The sequence below is a fragment of the Mauremys mutica genome, chromosome 1 (assembly GCF_020497125.1).
Source record: "Mauremys mutica isolate MM-2020 ecotype Southern chromosome 1, ASM2049712v1, whole genome shotgun sequence".
Lineage (NCBI taxonomy): Eukaryota > Metazoa > Chordata > Testudines > Geoemydidae > Mauremys > Mauremys mutica.
In genome coordinates this window covers 224,770,781-224,788,098 of record NC_059072.1, presented here as the reverse complement: position 1 = coordinate 224,788,098, position 17,318 = coordinate 224,770,781, and the positions used below count along the sequence as shown (strand labels likewise).

At 48.0% G+C, this 17,318-nt stretch overlaps 1 protein-coding gene across 6 annotated transcripts in view; it reads right to left on the bottom strand.

The window, feature by feature from the left end:
* Positions 1-17,318, bottom strand: part of SH3KBP1 (SH3 domain containing kinase binding protein 1) — a 351,211-nt gene that overhangs the window by 205,476 nt on the left and 128,417 nt on the right. The window lies entirely within an intron of this gene.

The following is a 17,318-nucleotide window of genomic DNA, read 5'->3' as shown; positions in this document are numbered from 1 at the left end:
GACGCGATATATCGAACTCCGAGAAGTCGATCGCTAACCGCCGACCCAGGCGGGTAGTATGGACGTACCCTAATATACCTTTTTTTCAGATGGGGCAACTACAGCTGCACGCAGTATTCAAGATGTGGGCATACCATGTATCTATATAGAGGAAATATAATATTTTCTGTCTTCTTATCTATCCCTTTCTTAATGATTCCCAACTTCCTGTTCGCTTTTTTGACTGCCGCTGCACATTCAGTGGATGTTTGTTTTCAGAGAACTATCCACAATGACTCCAAGATCTCTTTCTTGAGTGATAACAGCTAATTTAGACCCCAACATTTCATACATTTATAGATATAAAATGTTGGGGTCTAAATTAGCTGTTTTATATATAGGGTTGCATGTGTGTAAATAAGAGCATAGTTGGGGCTGCAAAAGTTTAATTACTGGTGAGATAGTACACGAGAAGGGAAGATTCCATCTGGACTTTCAATCCTACAGTTTTAAGGAAACACTTCTAAACGTGAAAAGTTAGTCTGTAAACTGTTTCCTGCTACTGTTGCTATGGAACGCTACAGGACTCTATTGCCGTTTTCATTCTGCTAGTCAGAATCCTTTGGGCAGCAGTGAGACCTATACCAACCATGTGAATTCCACTCTGCAACTAAGGGCTTGGCTACACTGGAGAGTTGCAGCGCTGGTGGAGGCTTTACAGCGCTGCAACTTAGTAACTGTCCACACCTGCAAGGCACATCCAGCACTGCAACTCCCTGCCTGCAGCGCTGGCTGTACACCTGGTCTGCTAGGGGTATAACAAGTGCAGCGCTGGTGATGCAGCGCTGCTCGTCAAGTGTGGCCACACACCAGTGCTGTTATTGGCCTCCAGGGTATTAGGAGATATCCCAGAATGCTTTTAACTAAATTACTCTCTTTGTTTTGCTATGATGCCTCTCTTTGTTTTGTTGTGAACTCGGGGCTCCGGGAGCTGCTTATCTAAAAAACAAACACAGCTCTTGTTTGCTGTGATCAATCTGTAACTGACTGTGAACAATCAACTGAGATAACCCACTACCTTGCTGTGAATGAGGCAGGCAGGGGGATGAGTGTTTGCTTGAGGATAGAAACAGCGCGGGCGGGGCGGAGAAAGGGAGTCCGTTGGAGCAGCTGTTTATCTGGTCTGCAGGCTGTTTGCAGTTAAGAGTAAGGGGTCAAGAAAATTTTCTGATTTTGCAAGGCAGGGAGCTGATACACAGTGTCGGCTCCAAAAATCCACTCTCTCTCTCTCCCCCGGTCCCTGTCACACTCCACCCCACTCCCCTCTTTTGAAAAGCACGTTGCTGCCACTTGAACGCTGGGATAGCTGCCCATAATGCATCACTCCCAACAGCGCTGCAAATGCTGCAAATGTGGCCACACTGCAGCGCTGGTAGCTTTGAGTGTGGCCACACACCAGCGCTTTCCCTACACAGCTGTACGACCAGCGCTGTAACTCCCAGCGCTGCAACTCTCAAGTGTAGCCATACCCTAACTTGAAAAACTTTGAGCAAAGGCAGCCCCTAAGATTATTCACAGGGTAGGAAGTAGAATAGAAGAGACACACTCCCCACATTACCCCACACTAGATTGGAAATGGGGGAGAGAAATGGGGATGTAACAGAGTCATCCTCTTCTCTAACTGGCAAGAAAAGTCTAGGAGGGGTGTGTGGGTAAGTAATTGGGGAGAAGGGAGGGAGAAGTCTACCTTCCAGCTGCCAAATTTACTAGGCTAAGTAGAAGCTGATATAAAAGGTAGCTGCGTCGTGAAGGGAAACGTTTCCGGAGCCTCTCTCGATGCCTGTGCTCGCTGTCAGGCGGCGTAGAGGGTCCTCGAGACTCCCATGCGGGTAGTGACCTGGATGGCCTGGTCAGTGTCGAGGGAGGGTGTGCCGAATGGTGCGGGGAGCGGCCCTCGGAGCGGGAACTGTGACCCGCAGGAGAGGTCTGATGGGCACCCAATGGGGGCTTGTCCTGAGACCGTGGGGCCGTCACCAGCTGCACGCCTGGGACCGGCTGCCTGCATCGCCTCCTGGGTCGACACCATCCGTACCAGCGGAGATGTGCATGTGGATGGCGCCAGGCTGCTCCACTCAACACGAGTCAGAGGCCTTGAGCCCATGGGGGACCACGGGCTGCCCGATGTGGGTCCAGCATCCCCCTTTCCTTGTCTCAGCGCTGCTGTGAGGCAGGGCCCTTTCCCTGTTTCTTGGAGGGGGAGCGGTGCCTCCTAGTAGAGGGAGCCTCGCTATGCACCGACGATGCAGCAGCAGGTGCCGAGTCCGCCCGGAGTGCCGAAGTTGGGGCCAACGCCGATTCCATCAGGAGAGCATGGAGTCTAATGTCTCTCTCCTTCTTGGTCCGCGGCTTGAATGACCTGTAGATCTTACAACGTTCACTGATGTGAGTCTCACCCAGGCAGCGAAGACACTCAGCGTGCGGGACACTCCTAGGCATAGAGCAGTGACAGGAGTCACACAACTTGAAGCCTGGGGCATGCCCTGAGCCCATTCTAACAACTGAAGAAACAATTCCAGGAACGGTACCACTAAGGTCGAGTAGAAAGGCTGCAGCAGATCTGGAGCACAAAGTTCCAACAATTCCCTCTCTGGCGGCAAGAAGGAACTGAGGGTGGGGGAAGTGCACATCTCCCTTTATAGCGTGGTATAGAGGTGCTACTCTAGGGGTCGCAGCAGCGCTCCCCCAGTACAGGTACCAGGAAGGCTACCTTCTCCCAGAGGTGCAACCAGGAGCATGTATCTAGCAGCTCAAACGGAGGACCCGTCAGCCGGGCCAGCACCAAGTTCAGGTCCTACTGCAGGACTGTGGGCCTAAAGTACGGGAAGAGACGATCCAATCCCTTAAGGAATTGGCATGGGAGAATACCGTGTGCCCCTGCACTGGCGGATGGAAGACCGATATGGCCGCCAAGTGCACCTTGACGGATGAGGGCGCCAGGCCCTGGGCTCTAAGGTGAAGGAGGTAGTCCAAAATGAGCTGGATCGGGGCAGCCACAGGAGAAATGCCCCGCTCAGCTGCCCATCGGGAAAACTGAGACCACTTTGCCAAGTAGGCTCAATGCGTGGAGGGTTGCCTACTTTCCAAGAGGATACTCTGAACCCCTTCCAAGCACGTCCTTTCCTCCCAACCTAACCGTTGAGCAGCCACCCCGTGAGGTGGAATGTCGCTAGGTTGGGGTGGAGGAGGCGTCCCTGGTCCTGGGAGACCAGGTCCAGGGGGGAACAGTAACGACCACTGCCGGGCGACCGCCAGGCTCGTGAGGTGCCTGTACCAATGCTGCCTGGGCCACGCTAGGGCAATAAGGAGGACCCGGGCCCTGTCCGTCTTTATCTTTTCCAGGACCTTGCCGATCAGCGGGAATGGGGGGGAAGGTATAGAGAAACTGGCCTGACCAGGACAGAAGGACTGCATCGGAGATAGCGCTGAGCCATGAACAGGTCCAACTGGGGAGCACCCCACTCTTGGAAAAGTCTGTGCACCACCTCTGGGTGAAGAGACCACTCGTGCTGAGAGGAGAAGTCCCTGCTCAAGTGATCCGCCCACGATTTCTGGGCACCCAGTAGGTAGTGGGCCTGTAGGCAAATGTCGTGGGCTTGAGGGCTTCCAGGCAGATGGCAGAGGATCAGGCCCTGCCTTGCATGTTGATGTAAAACATTGAGGCCGTGTTGTCCGTGAGAATCTTGACCGCCCTGCAATCCGGGTGCGAGCGGAAGGCCACGCACGCCAGCCGTACTACCCTGAGCTCCTTGACCTTTATGTGGAGTGCCAGGCCTGTGCAGACCACAGACCTTGGGTCTGAACGTCTCCCACATTGGCTCCCCACCCCAGGTCTGATGCGTCGGACACCAGTTCCATCAACAGGGGCCTGCCTCTGAACGGGAACCCATGGAGCATGTTCCCAGGGGAGGATCACCATCATAGGGAGGCGATCACCGGTTCGAGCACAATGAGGACCTTGTCCATCCTGTCTCTGGCCTGGGAGAACACCGAGGCCAACCAGAGGTGGAGGGGCCTCATCATGAGTCTGGCGGGGCGAACCACATATGTGCATACCAACATGTGACCCAAAAGCTGGAGACACATTCTGGCTGTTGTCACTGGAAACCTTGTGACTGTGTTGATGAGCCCTTTCAGAGACTTGAACCTGTCCGATGGGAGGGAGACTCTGGCCGACGTGGTGGCCAGGACTACCCCGATAAACTCTATACATTGTACCAGGACTAATGTGGACTTGGTGTCGTTTACCAACAGGCCCGGAGTGGAGCACGTGGACAGAAGGAGCGCCACATGATCCCACACCTGCGACCGGGAGCTGCCCTTGACCAGCCAGTCATCCAGATAGGGGAAGATCTGGACCCCATGGCGCCTGAGGTAGGCTGCCACCACAGACCTACACTTTGTAAATACCCTGGGGGCAGTGGACAGGCCAAACCAGAAGACCATAAATTGGTAGTGTTCCTGTCCAACCATGAAATGGAGACAGCGCCTGTGCCCCTCGAATATATGGATGTGGAAGTACGCATCCTGCAGATTGAGGGCGGTGTACCAGTCCCCGGGATCCAGGGAGGGAATGATGGAGGCCAGGGAGACCATGCAGAACATGAGCTTCACCATGTACTGGTTCAGGTTTCGCAGGTCCAGGATGGGCCTGAGCCCCCCTTTGGTCTTTGAGATAAGGAAATAGCGGGAGTCGTACCCCTTGCGTTTGAACTCCACTGGCACTGTTTCCACCACTCCTAGGCCAAGAAGCACCCCATCTCCTGCTCGAGCAGGATCTTGTGAGAGGGGTACCCCAGGAGGGATGGTGCAGAGGGTGGTTGGGCGGGGTAGAGGTAAATTGGTGGGTGTAGCCCTGGGAGATGGTGCTGAGGACCCATCAGTCCGAGGTCAGCCACGACCACTCCTGGAGAAAAGCACACAACCAGTTGGAGAAGGGAAGCTTTATTGTGGGTGGATCTCTGATGTGAACTGGTAGGTCGCCTCCGGGCATCCCGTCAAAACTGCTGTTTCCCTGCCTGTTTGCCCTTGGAGGACCCAGGCTGGGGGGCAGAGCGAGACTGCCTCTGCAGGCGTTTCTTATAGTCCCGTGACTTTTTATAAGGGGGCTTGTATTTAGAGTGGGTGGTCTGGGTGGGAGCCTGCTGCGGCTTAAACTTAGGTCGAGCCAGAGCTGGAACATAGAGGCCAAGAGTCTTAAGTGCAGTGCGGGAGTCTTTCAGGCCATGCAGTTTTATGTCTGTCAGTTCTGCAAACAGAGCCTTGCTGTCAAACGGGAGTTCTGCAAGGAGTTCTGCACCTCACTGGACAGCCCAGACAGCAGGAGCCACGACGGCCTCCTCATAGACACTGCGGAGGCCATGGACCACGCAGCCGTGTCCGCTGCATCCAATGCTGCCTGCAGGATTGCCCTGGCAGCTGCTGTACCCTCCTCCACCAGAGCTTTGAACTCCTTCCTCCAGGAGCGTGACAGGGAGTCCTCGAACTTGGGCAGAGAGCCCCACAGATTGAACTCATACCAGCCCAGGAGAGTCTGATGGTTCACCACCCATAACTGGAAGCTCAAGGATGAATAAATTTTTCTCCCAAATGAATCCAGCCTCCTTGAATCTTTATTTTTTGGAGTGGGGGCTGGTTGACCCTGCCGCTCCCTGTGGTTGACCAACTTCGACCACCAGGGAGTTATGAGCAGGGTGCATGTATAGGTATTCATGTCCCTTGGCAGGCACAAAATACTTGCATTCCACTCTCAGAGATACAGTACAATGAGGCCGGGATTTGCCACAAGGCGTTTGAAATTTTCGCCACCCCTTCATGGAGTGGCAAGGCCACCCTGCCCGGCACCAAGGCGGACAGGATGTTGAAAAGGGAGTCCGAGGGCTCCTCCATCTCCTCTGTCTAAAGACTTTGACACTACCCTTTTCAATAGTTCCTGGAAGGCTTTAGAGTCCTCCTGTGGGATGGAGGAAGGAGGGGCTGTAATTGCCTCATCAGGGGAGGATGAGGAGGCAGACGCAGTACTTTGCGTGTCCACAGGCACCGGAGGATCCACCACCTGTTCGCTCTCTGGGCATGGTGCCGAAGATGCACTTTCCACCGACTCCTTCCTTGGAGGCTGGGAGAGGGAGGCCGACGGCCATTCCGAAGCTCTGGCCACCGAGCGAGCTCCCGTCGGGGGCTATGGTGCCCACTGGTACCACTGTGTCAGCCCCGGGGCCCGGTTCCACTGCATCTGCTGTGGCACCAGCAGAGCAAGCTGTTTGGCCTGGTTGGCCTGACTATGAAGGGAGGCCAGGCTAACGCACGACCTGCCGCTGTCCTGGACCGGGAAGAGCGGCGGCGCCAAGAGCAATGCTGACCACGAGACCATGATCCCTATGTGAAGGAACAGTACCGCTGGTAGCAGCTGCTCCACGATCGGCTCCAGCAGGCGGCTCCGCGATGGCGAGGCGCTGGCAATTGACGCCCGGGGCTGTGGGAGCGGTGCCATGGCACGATCCTGGAGTAAGCCGAGGCACGGGAACGGTGTCGTCATTCATGTCACGACTGGCTAGGATAGCCTCTCTGAGACAAGGGCCTTCAGTGTTGTTTGCCTCTGTCCTGTCGGTGTCCGCTCCGCTGGAGTCTCTATCAGTTGGAACCGAGCCAGACAACCTGGTGGGGGTCGATGGCAACCTGCGTGAACTACACACGGGATGGTCGCTGAGTGGTGAACAGCATCGGGAACGTTCCCTCGACTGTGACTGGTACTGAGTTGGGGGTCACTGCGGAGATCCCAGTGGCAGCTTGCCTCTGGACTGCGAGGCCAACATTGGTGGTGCTCTTGGTACCGGCATGGACATAACGTCCCAGGCCGCTTGCAGGGCCTCTGGCTTGGAGGGCATCTGGACATCTGGGGAAGCCTGCTCGGAATGGGCCGGGCTACTCCGCTTGACCTGAGTTGGAGGCCTAGAGGTCAATAGGGACCGAGGACTGCCCAACATGGGTCTAGCCTCTCCCCCAGTCTTGCTCCAGTGCCGCGGTCTAGAAGGCCTCCTCTTAGCCTTCCTGGCATGCCCCATGGACGGGGAGCAGTGCTAAATGGTAGATGGTGCCGGGAGGTCGCCGCACACTGACACCAAGGTACCCAGTGCCGACTCATAGGGGCGCGCTGGAGTCAGGGTTAACGCCGACTCCATCAGGATGGCCCAGAGACTAATGTCTCTCTCTCTCTCTCGGTCCAAGGCTTGAACAACTTGCAAATCTTGCAGCAATCGCTGAGATGGGTTTCAGTGTAAACAGTCCGTGTGCGCATCACTCACTGACATCGGTCACTTACAAGCGGCGCACAACTTAAAACCCAGGGCGCGGGGCATGCCCCGGCCCGGGCGCACTAACTAAACTAAACTACAGGTATTATACACTGAACGAACGAGAGTTCTGAGGAAGAGCTGCAGCAAAGCTGGAGCAGAGCTGTTCCGAAGCACCTTCACTGGCAGAAAGAAGGAACTGAGGGTGGGGGGAGCATGTAGTGCCCCTTATACCGTGCCATGGAGGCACCACTCCAGGAGTTGCTAGGGGCACTCCTATGATACTGCTAGGGGAAAAACTTCCAACACCGGTGCACATGGCGAGCACACACACCTATTGTGGAATACACATGAGCAATCACTCGAAGAAGCAGCCAATGTTTGTATATATGGGGAAGGACATATTAAGTGGATGGCTTTTTAGACTAGAATTTGCTCCCTTCTGTGGTCTGAAAGACCCAGAGTTTGTTGATATTTCAGGCATGTTACAAGGACCTGGATTCTTCTGAGGAAGTGGGGTACGTAGGGAGGATTTTAGTGAGCTGCAATGTTGTTTTAGTACTTTTTTTTTTTTACATTGTTAATTTTTGTGATGTTTTAAAATAAGTTGTATAGTATGAGTGCTTAGAGAACTGTAGTAAGATATACAGTCTAAACTGATGAAGTAAATACTATATTATAAATACAGTACATATAAATATATAATATACTATCATCCTGTGCTTTGTATGGTATTTAGTTTATGACTCCTATAAATAACTTCACAATATCTAGTAGCTGATAACTATTAAAAATTTCATGTTTGTGTTAGAATTTGTGTTGCTTGGATCATGGAAAATCGAAGAGTACAAGAGTTCGGTAATAGCTCAGCAAAATTATGAGGAAATAAAAACCCCATCCACATCCAGATAAGTAAGCAAATCTAGCTCTAGCACAGTCTGCATTTTAAATTAAATATTCCACATAATAGATTTCATATCTGTCTGCCACAAAGGGAAATTAATAAAAATATATTTCAGGCTTTAAGTAATTTTCACTAGTCTTTGCCTTGGAAGATAGATGTGACTGCACATAGAACATCAGTATTTCATTGTCTCATAATTTATTTCCAGAAAAAAAATCTATGTAAATAATTAAAAAAAAATCATAGTTTCGCCTCTGAGCTACATTTCTTATCTGCCTGAAAATTATCTACCATGTTTGTTTAATTATGCTGTGATATTCAGAAAGATTTCAAACCCAGAAGTTGTCAGTAGCAGAGCTGGGACCTGTACCAAGTCTCCAACCCAAATCATCCCTGTCAGAACAGAAAGATCAGATCATGAATGGTGGCTGTTAGGTAGCTAAGGAATTGGTCAATGGCAATATAGAGCCTTTTACCACTGTGCTACTGGCCCAAATGATGAAAACTCATCATCTGATGAGGTACTACCCACAAGTTACCACAGCAGCACAAGCGGCGTGAATTTCCTAGGCTGCCTCACCAATGTGCCCACCACTCTCAGCTGGGGAGGGATGGCTCTCAGGTGGCTACTCTGAAAGCAGTAAGTGCTCTTTCACATCAATTTGTAATGCACAAGTGCCCATGTCAAACTACATCTAAAATAAAGAGGACTTAAGCATGTGTTTTACTGAATCGGGCTAAAAACTATCACCAGAACTGTCAGTCTCGTGGAAGCAGATGAAGTCTGGGCTGCTTCTAAGAGCCCCTACTCCCACCCAAGTTAGGGTGGTGGGCACACTGGTGAGGCAGTGTAGGGAAATTCACATTGCTTGTGCTACCGTGGTACCTTGTTTTATGGATACATAATAATGTGAGCCTTCAGAACTGTCAGTCTACCACTTTTCACTCTAGTTAACACAGACACCCACGTGAATCATAAATTCTCACTAAAATATCAAACGCCAACCACTTCTTGGGGGGAGGTTAACTGTATTTTTAAATGTATTAATAAACATTCTCTCTCTGATGTGAGGGAGAATAATTACTCGTCATGCATTTTTCCATTTTCAATTCTTTAAATGGAGAGCACTATTAATATAGAAACCTACAGACTACGCAGTCACACTTTTTGTCCATAAAAGATTTTATTGTTATAACTAGTCTTTGTTTACAGAGTGTTCCTTGGTATTTGCAATTCAAGCTTGTTGAATGGCTTCTGCAAGCAATCACTGGGGAGCCAAATATATTGGCAGGGCCAGCTCTAGGCACCAGCGCTCCAAGCATGTGCTTGGGGGGCACTTTCCAAAGGGCGGCACCTCCAGCTCCTTTTTTTTTTTTTTTGCTTGGGACACAAAAAGCCGGGAGCCGGCCCTGAGCAGAGCTGAGCTGCAGCGGTGGGGGGCGCGGGGAGGGCCGCAGGAAATAACCCGGGGGGGAGGGAGAAGAGGAACCGCGCCCCCCCCCGCTCACCTCCGCTCTACTGACGCCTGCTCCCCCGAGCGCGCCACCGCTCCGCTTCTCCCCCCTCCCTCCCAGGCTTGCCACGCGAATCAGCTGTTTTGCGGCAAGCCTGGGAGGGAGGGGGGAGAAGCAGAGCGGCAGCGGGGTGCTCAGGGGAGCAGGCGGAGCGGAGGTGAGCTGCAGCGGTGGGGGGGGGCGCAGGAAGTAACCGGGGGGGGCGGCATAGGAACCACTCCCCCACTCAGCTCACCTCCGCCTTCTCCCTCGAGCGCGCCGCCGCTCCGCTTCTCCCCCCAGGGCGGGGGCACATAACTTTTTTTGCTTGGGGTGGCAAAAAACTTGGGGCTGCCCTATATATTGGACCAGCTCCTGGGCTGCTGTAAACTGTGATAGCTCCATTATAGCTCAATGGAGCGACATGTATTCACAGACGCCAAGGATCTGGCCCAGGAGTTGTTTTGAATTAGCTCTGAAAGCTCTCATAGTTAAAAAGACAAATGTTCTTTAATATTCTCTCTCCTCATCCCAAATTAAAAAAACAAAAAACTGTGAACAGCACCATATTTACTGTAGAGCACGACTAGATGACCAGCTGTACTTTTGCATATGGTGTTTCCAGTGAAGAGCTAACTTGCCTGAAATCCAGACTAAGTAGCAGCTGAGTCATGACAAACAAAACCCGGTTATAGTGTGAATACATAGAGAAGAGCTGCCTTCCTTCATAAAACAGAAGTGAGATACTAGGCAGTTTGCTCAGAGAGGAAAAGCCATTCCTCTGTGCAAGTATCTCTTTTAGAGTTTGAGAGCAGATAGGTTAAATGTTCTGTTAACTTTTTTATTTTAGCACTCAACAGAACTCTATAAAATATCGCTACATCTTCTCTCAGTATTTTCTGTTAATTCGGGTCTTCAGTAACTGTCATTATCTCATGTTGACAGGAGAAAAACATTGAATGAATCATTTATTATCTGTCCTCTTTCCCCTTGACCATGTAGCTGTTGAATCTGATTGATACAGGAATAATCAAGTTAGAAAAGGTGTCATCAATCTTGTATGGTTTTGCATATACATTAGCTAAAGGCATTCTTTTACTTGTGCTCATCTCTCCCAATTTGTGGGCTTGTATTTATCCCCTCTTCTTCTTCCTTTCTACAAATTCCTTTCTAGCCTTTTGTTTTGTCATTAGTGGTTGAGGTAATTCATTTAGTAGCAGCTTTCTTTCAGTTTTGCTTAAGTACTTCCAGCAAAAATATTGGTTTCTGTTATCTATCTAGCATTACTGAATAGCTCTCCAGGTGTATCTTCACACTATCCTCTTTTGTATTTTAAAGGCATCCCACAAACTACTCAATGAAAGACTATTTATTGAAATTCACAGTTTCTTCTCTGTTTACATATCAAATTATGAAAAAGAAGTATGACCCATGGAAAAAATAGTAAACATAGAAGGAAGAGAGAAATGAAGAGAGGGTGTGTGCATATGAGTACCTCACGATGAGCAGATGTATCAGAGGAATACATTTTATATCATCGTGATGGGTGTTTAAAAATTCAATTGCGTCAGTGTTAACTAGCATGCAAAATGCACCTGCTTAATGAATCTGAAATACCCTGTGGAAGTGTCAAAGTTCCACTGGAATGTTGACACTAAAGAGAAATGCTGTATCACATGCTAACAGCTAAGTGGTTACATGGAATATTAAGTACTAAAAATTAATTTCAGCAGTGACATGAGGAGAAGCAAAAACAATGAGCTTTTATTTTTCTTAAACCCATGCTGAAAATTTCAACACTTGATGTTGGTGACCGCCCCTCCCGATGGTCTCTGTCCCACTGCCAGGCTCTCAACAGATCCTCCAACCCCCCCACCCCCGAGGCTCCAGAAGAACAGCAGCAGCAAGAGGGGAAGGCACCTTTCAGAAATTCTGACAACACAGTATAATAGATCTTCTTTGACCTTTTCACTCCTTCAGCTTCAGTTAATGGACTCTATTGCCGACATTTACTGGTATCTACTACTTCTTTTTCACTGTGCCCTCATCCTGTTGACCCTGTACCCTCCATCCTCTCCCAACTCCCTCCTCTCCTTCCTGTCTACACCCTTTTCCTCCTTTTTTTCTTCTTTCCGTTCCCCAGAGCACACCCTCTAACAAAAGCACATCAAATGCATTTAAAAAAGTAATGAGCAATGGCTGTTTTAAATCCAAAAAATTCATTTGGGATATTGTTAGACTGTATTACTGCATAATCATATTACAATTACTCCTCATCCTCCTATTGTTGATTAGCTCAGTTCTTGTGCCTTGTCCAAAATTAGACTGTAAGCTCTTCAAGACAGGAATTGTCTGTTCATATCTTTGTACAGCCTGTAGGAAAATAGGGATTCTATCTGATTAGGGTCTTAAGGAGTTAATGGAATATAAATAAATAAAGAAAAACTTTGATGACAACTCTTAAACACAATGCATTTTTTCTAATTAGTCCTAGATTTCTAAAATACCATACAGCTTGCTCTGATGCAACCTAACAGAATGAGGAGCTGAGAATGAGCTGAATCCAAGACCTCGATAGCACAGAGCCTGGGTAGAAACTCTGCTTCCACTCAAACATTTGTCACCCTTACTTGTTCACAGATCTTATGATAGCACAACCATCCTCCATCTAGAAAGGCTGAACTGAGCTCCCTTTGTAGTAAACATCACGTAATCAGCCAGCAAATATCTCAGTTGAACAATGTAAGGATTGGCATTTCCTGAAAGCTGAAAACACCCCTTCCTCAGCACTCTGAGCCCCCTCTCATTTGTTAACGGATAAGATTTCCATTTGAAGTAACTGAACCAACTGGAGGGAAAAAAAAGTGCCTTCAATATCAAACAAAAATTCCCCAGATATAGAGTTGCTCTTCACTGATTTTCATTCTTGACATCAGCAGAGAGAAGCTCATGAAGTTTAGCTTCCCTGTTTCTGTTCTTACTTGTATTTTGACAAAGATGGACTAAGAAAGGATTGGCAGAAGAGGAATTATAAATGCTCAGAGATTTTAAATTAAAGAATTGGTGTCACTGTACAGCAGGTGAAACTTTTACTTAGATCTGCACATTACTGTGCAATTATGGTTCTACAAGAGGAAAAGAGAAGTCATCAAAGAATGCCGTTGCAAAGGCACATGTAGGAAAAAGCAACTAGGGTATGCTTTGGGCATGTCTACACATTGGGTGTGTCTACACAGAGAAGAAAAACCTGCAGCTGGCCTGTGCCAGCCGACCTGGGCTCACGCGGTTCCGACTGCAGGCCTGTTTCATTGCTATGTAGACTTCTGGGGTCAGATTGGAGCCAAAGCTCTGGGACCTTCCCATCCCACAGGATTGCAGAGCCCTGGCTCCAACTTAAACCCACAAGTCTACATAGCAATGAAACAGCCCTGCAGCCTGAGCCCTGTGAATCCGAGTTGGTTGGCATAGGCCAGCCATGGATTTTTCTTCACTGTGTAGACATACCCCTATAAGCACTCAAGTCCAAATATACACCTGGATTGTCACTTCGTAATTTGCACCAAGCACGGGACAGCAAACAGACCACACTTTAATCCTGGTTCATCCCTTGCTGGAGTGGGGAAGAAGGAGAAGAGAATAATCTTAATCCATGCCAGCTTTTACTAAGAGTTGATTACTCTCCACCTTGGGGCCACTCAGCTGTGCTGGCCAACATATCAGGGATGACAGAGTCAAAGCTCTTCCCATTTCCTGCCCCTGCCTGCCTAGTAGCAGTCATGCAAAGGCTGCACTTCCATCTTGCACTTTGAATCACAATGTGGGTGGCCTACACAAGGGAGTATGGAGTTACCTCATGCCCTCTTATTCCCCTCTGTGGTTATGTAGGACAAATAACTACTCCACTAAGACTCTGCAGATGTAGGCAGGACCAGGCTTTATACTTTAAATATGTTTGATTTGGAAAATGAAATGAAAGCTTTCTCATTGTGAAATGAATTTTACAGTAGGTTTTCTGGAAGAGTCTGGAAAGAAAAAAAAGTTTTTCCTGAACAATTATCAGTTCATAAAAGTATATGGCACATATCAACCTAAGAAGCCAAATTTGTCTTCCCCCTCATCCCCCCAAAGACTGGTTTAAATCCAACACCAAAAGGGGTTTTATCTACCATAATACTCTGATTTCGGAACTCCAAAAGGCCACAAGGCCAAGATGACAATAATTGCACCTTCTCATTGCAAGAGGGCCCAAAGCTGACCTCACCATTTACACATGCAATTCTTCAGACCAATATTTGAACTACTGCTACTTTGTCAAGTACTAAAACAGATAAAGAAGACTACTGAATACCTGAGAAGTGAACACTACCAAATAACACCTTCACAATGAGGACAGCAAGGGAAATAAGAAGTGGTCACTGCTATACCAAACTCCTCTAAACCCTCAAGCAATAATGATATTCCAGACTGGATCAAGCTTCTGAAAACTCTGGAGAGTTTTGCATTTGTTCCCAAGAACAATGCATTCTGGTGCACCATAGTGGCACAACCCCAGAGCATGGCAATATAGTGTTCTACACAATCAGTCAAATATTGATTTTAAATATTTGCCTCATCTCTAGTTCCCTGATCAGTTCCACAGTTGCATCACAATGTTTAAGTTTCTGCACCTCTCCCAGCATAGCTCAGAGCCGTAAAAATAAAGCACACCAGCCTCTACTTACTGCAGGGGTCGGCAAACTTTCAGAAGTGCTGTGCCGAGTCTTCATTTATTCACTCTAATTTAATACATTCCAACGTTGTTAGAAGGTCTCTCTCTATAAGTCTATATTATATAACTAAACTACTGTTGTATGTAAAGAAAACAAGGTTTTTTAAATGCTTAAGAAGCTTCATTTAAAATTTAATTAAAATGCAGATCTTATCAGGTTCTTAATCTGGGGTGCACACACCCCCTGGGGGTGTGAGACATGCGAGATTTTTTTAGAAGGTATCAAGTATCAGAGGGGTAGCCGTGTTAGTCTGGTTCTGTAGAAGCAGCAAAGAATCCTGTGGCACCTTATAGACTAACAGACGTTTTGCAGCATGAGCTTTCGTGGGTGAATACCCACTTCTTCGGATGCAAGCAGTGGAAAAGGTAAATCATCAAAAACACAAATTAAGCACAGGCACATAAGTAGAACTACTTTGTTTCATCAAACCTATGTATTTATTAACATTATACATGTTTTAATGATTACTGTAATAGACAAAGTTTTTAAGTTTTCAAGTTTTTAAGCTAATTGTAGTGTAATTTTTTATAAGGGCTGCAGAGCGCTGGGACCAGGCCAGGAACAGAGCCCTGGGCAGTCTGCTGGTACCCCAGGCTGGCAGGAGGGCTGAGCAGGGCCAGAGGCCCGGACCCCGGCTGGCAGGGGGCCGGGTGGCTGGAACACCAGACCAGGAGCGAGGTGAGTGGGGCCAGCAACTGGTATCCCAGACCGTCAGCAGGCTGAGCGGGGCCGGAGGACAGAACCCCAGCACAGCAGTGGGCTGAGCGGCTCAGCCCAGCAGCTGGTCTAGGGTTCCGTCCGCCGGCTCCTGGCCGCCGGCCCTGCTCAGCCTGCTACCGGCCAGGGGTTCCATTCACCACGCTGGCAGTGGGGTGGGCGGGGCCGGCAGCTGGGACTTTGGCTGGCAGTAGCATGCCAGTAAAAATTGGCTCGCGTGCTGCCTTTGGCATTTGTGCCACAGGTTGCCGACCCCTGCTCTACGAGTTTTCATGCCTTCAAAACAGTCAGTCACTGTCTTTTAAAATATCATCTTTTAAAATTCTAAATGCAGCAAAAAAACTTCAGGACCAGACTTCAAAGAGAAACTGCTGAGCTTCAGTTCATCTGCAAATTTGACACCTTCAGCTCAGGATTAAACAAAGACTGTGAATGGCTAGCCAACTACAAAAGCAGTTTCTCCTCCCTCAGTTTTCACACCTCAACTGCTAGAAGAGGGCCTCATCCTCCCTGATTGAACTAACCTCGTTATCTCTAGCCTGCTTCTGGCTTGCACATATATATACCTGCCCCTGGAAATTTCCACTACATGCATCCAACGAAGTGGGTATTCACCCATGAAAGCTCATGCTCCAATACGTCTGTTAGTCTATAAGGTGCCACGGGACTCTTTGCTACTTTTACAGATCCAGACTAACACAGCTACCCCTCTGATACTTAAAATTCTACTAAATTCCATAAATCTATTTTCCACATTTATCATAAATAATTTCTATGCAAAGTAGTTAAGGTCAAAATAGTAAATGACTAAGAGAAAATGAAAATCCGGTTTCCTACTCAAGGGATCTATTGCCAATAATTTCCCAGGAATGTTATCTTCACCTTGTTTTTCCATACAGCTTGGACAGATTTTTAGAGGCAAAGATAGTTAGTTGCGCAGTGTAAATTGGGTAGAATTAAAAAAAAAAAAAAAAAAAAAAAGCACTAGCAGTTGGACAAATAGCTAAATTCCCCTTTTTTTATTTCCAGACTTTTTAAACATTAGTGTGTTTATAAGTTGTAAAATATTTGTGAAAAAGTGTCGTTTTTTGTTGGTGTTAGATGGATTTCAATGAAAACACACTTTTAGCCTCAACTCTTTTTAATTAACTGTTTTGTTTATGAATTTCCAAGATTTTTTTTTAAATGAATGTCAGAAGTTTAATGGGATTGATATAGAAGGACCACAGAATTGGAGCCCTGCGCCAACAAATCTTATGAACACCACTAAGGTGGTGCTTCCCTCCTACATTCTTCGCTAAACCAAAGGTGGTGTGTGTGGTGTAGAGTGAACTACAGCAGGGTGGGATATGGGGATAATGGAGGGAAAGGGACAAAAAGCTTTTACCAGTATGGAAAATTAAATACTCAGGGCCTGATCCAGAGCACACTGAAGTCAGCAGTAGTCTTTCATTTACCTCAATGGGTTTGGATCAAGCCCTTAAAGTTTTACATGCATCAACTATAAGAAGTTTTAGGTCAACAGTTCCCACAGACCAAGTGTTTAGGTCATAAGAACGAACATACTGGGTCAGACCAATGGTCCATCTAACCCAGAATCCTGTCTCTAACAGCGACCAGTGCCACATGATTCAGAAAGAATGAACAAAACGGGGCAATTTCAAGTGAGCCATCCCTTATCATCCAGTCCGAGTTTCTGGCATTTGGAGGTTTAGGGACACAAGGAGCATAGGGTTGCATTCCTGATCATCTTAGCTTGACCCATCCTCCAGGAATGTAGCGAATTCTTTTTTCAATCCAGTTATACTTTTGTTCTCCACAACATATCCTGGCAATGAGTTCCACTGTGTGTTGAGTGAAGTAGTACTTCCATATGTTTGTTTTAAACCTGATGCCTATTAATTTCACCAGGTGACCCCTAGTTCCTGTGCTATATATAGGGATAAACAATACTTACCTATTCACTTTCTCCATACCATTCAAGATTTTATAGATCTCTATCAAATCCCCCATTAGTCATCCCTTTTCTAAGCTGAACAGTCCCAGGCCTTTTAATCTCTCCTTGTATGGAAGCTGTTCCAGACCCCTAATAATTTTTGTTGCCTCTCT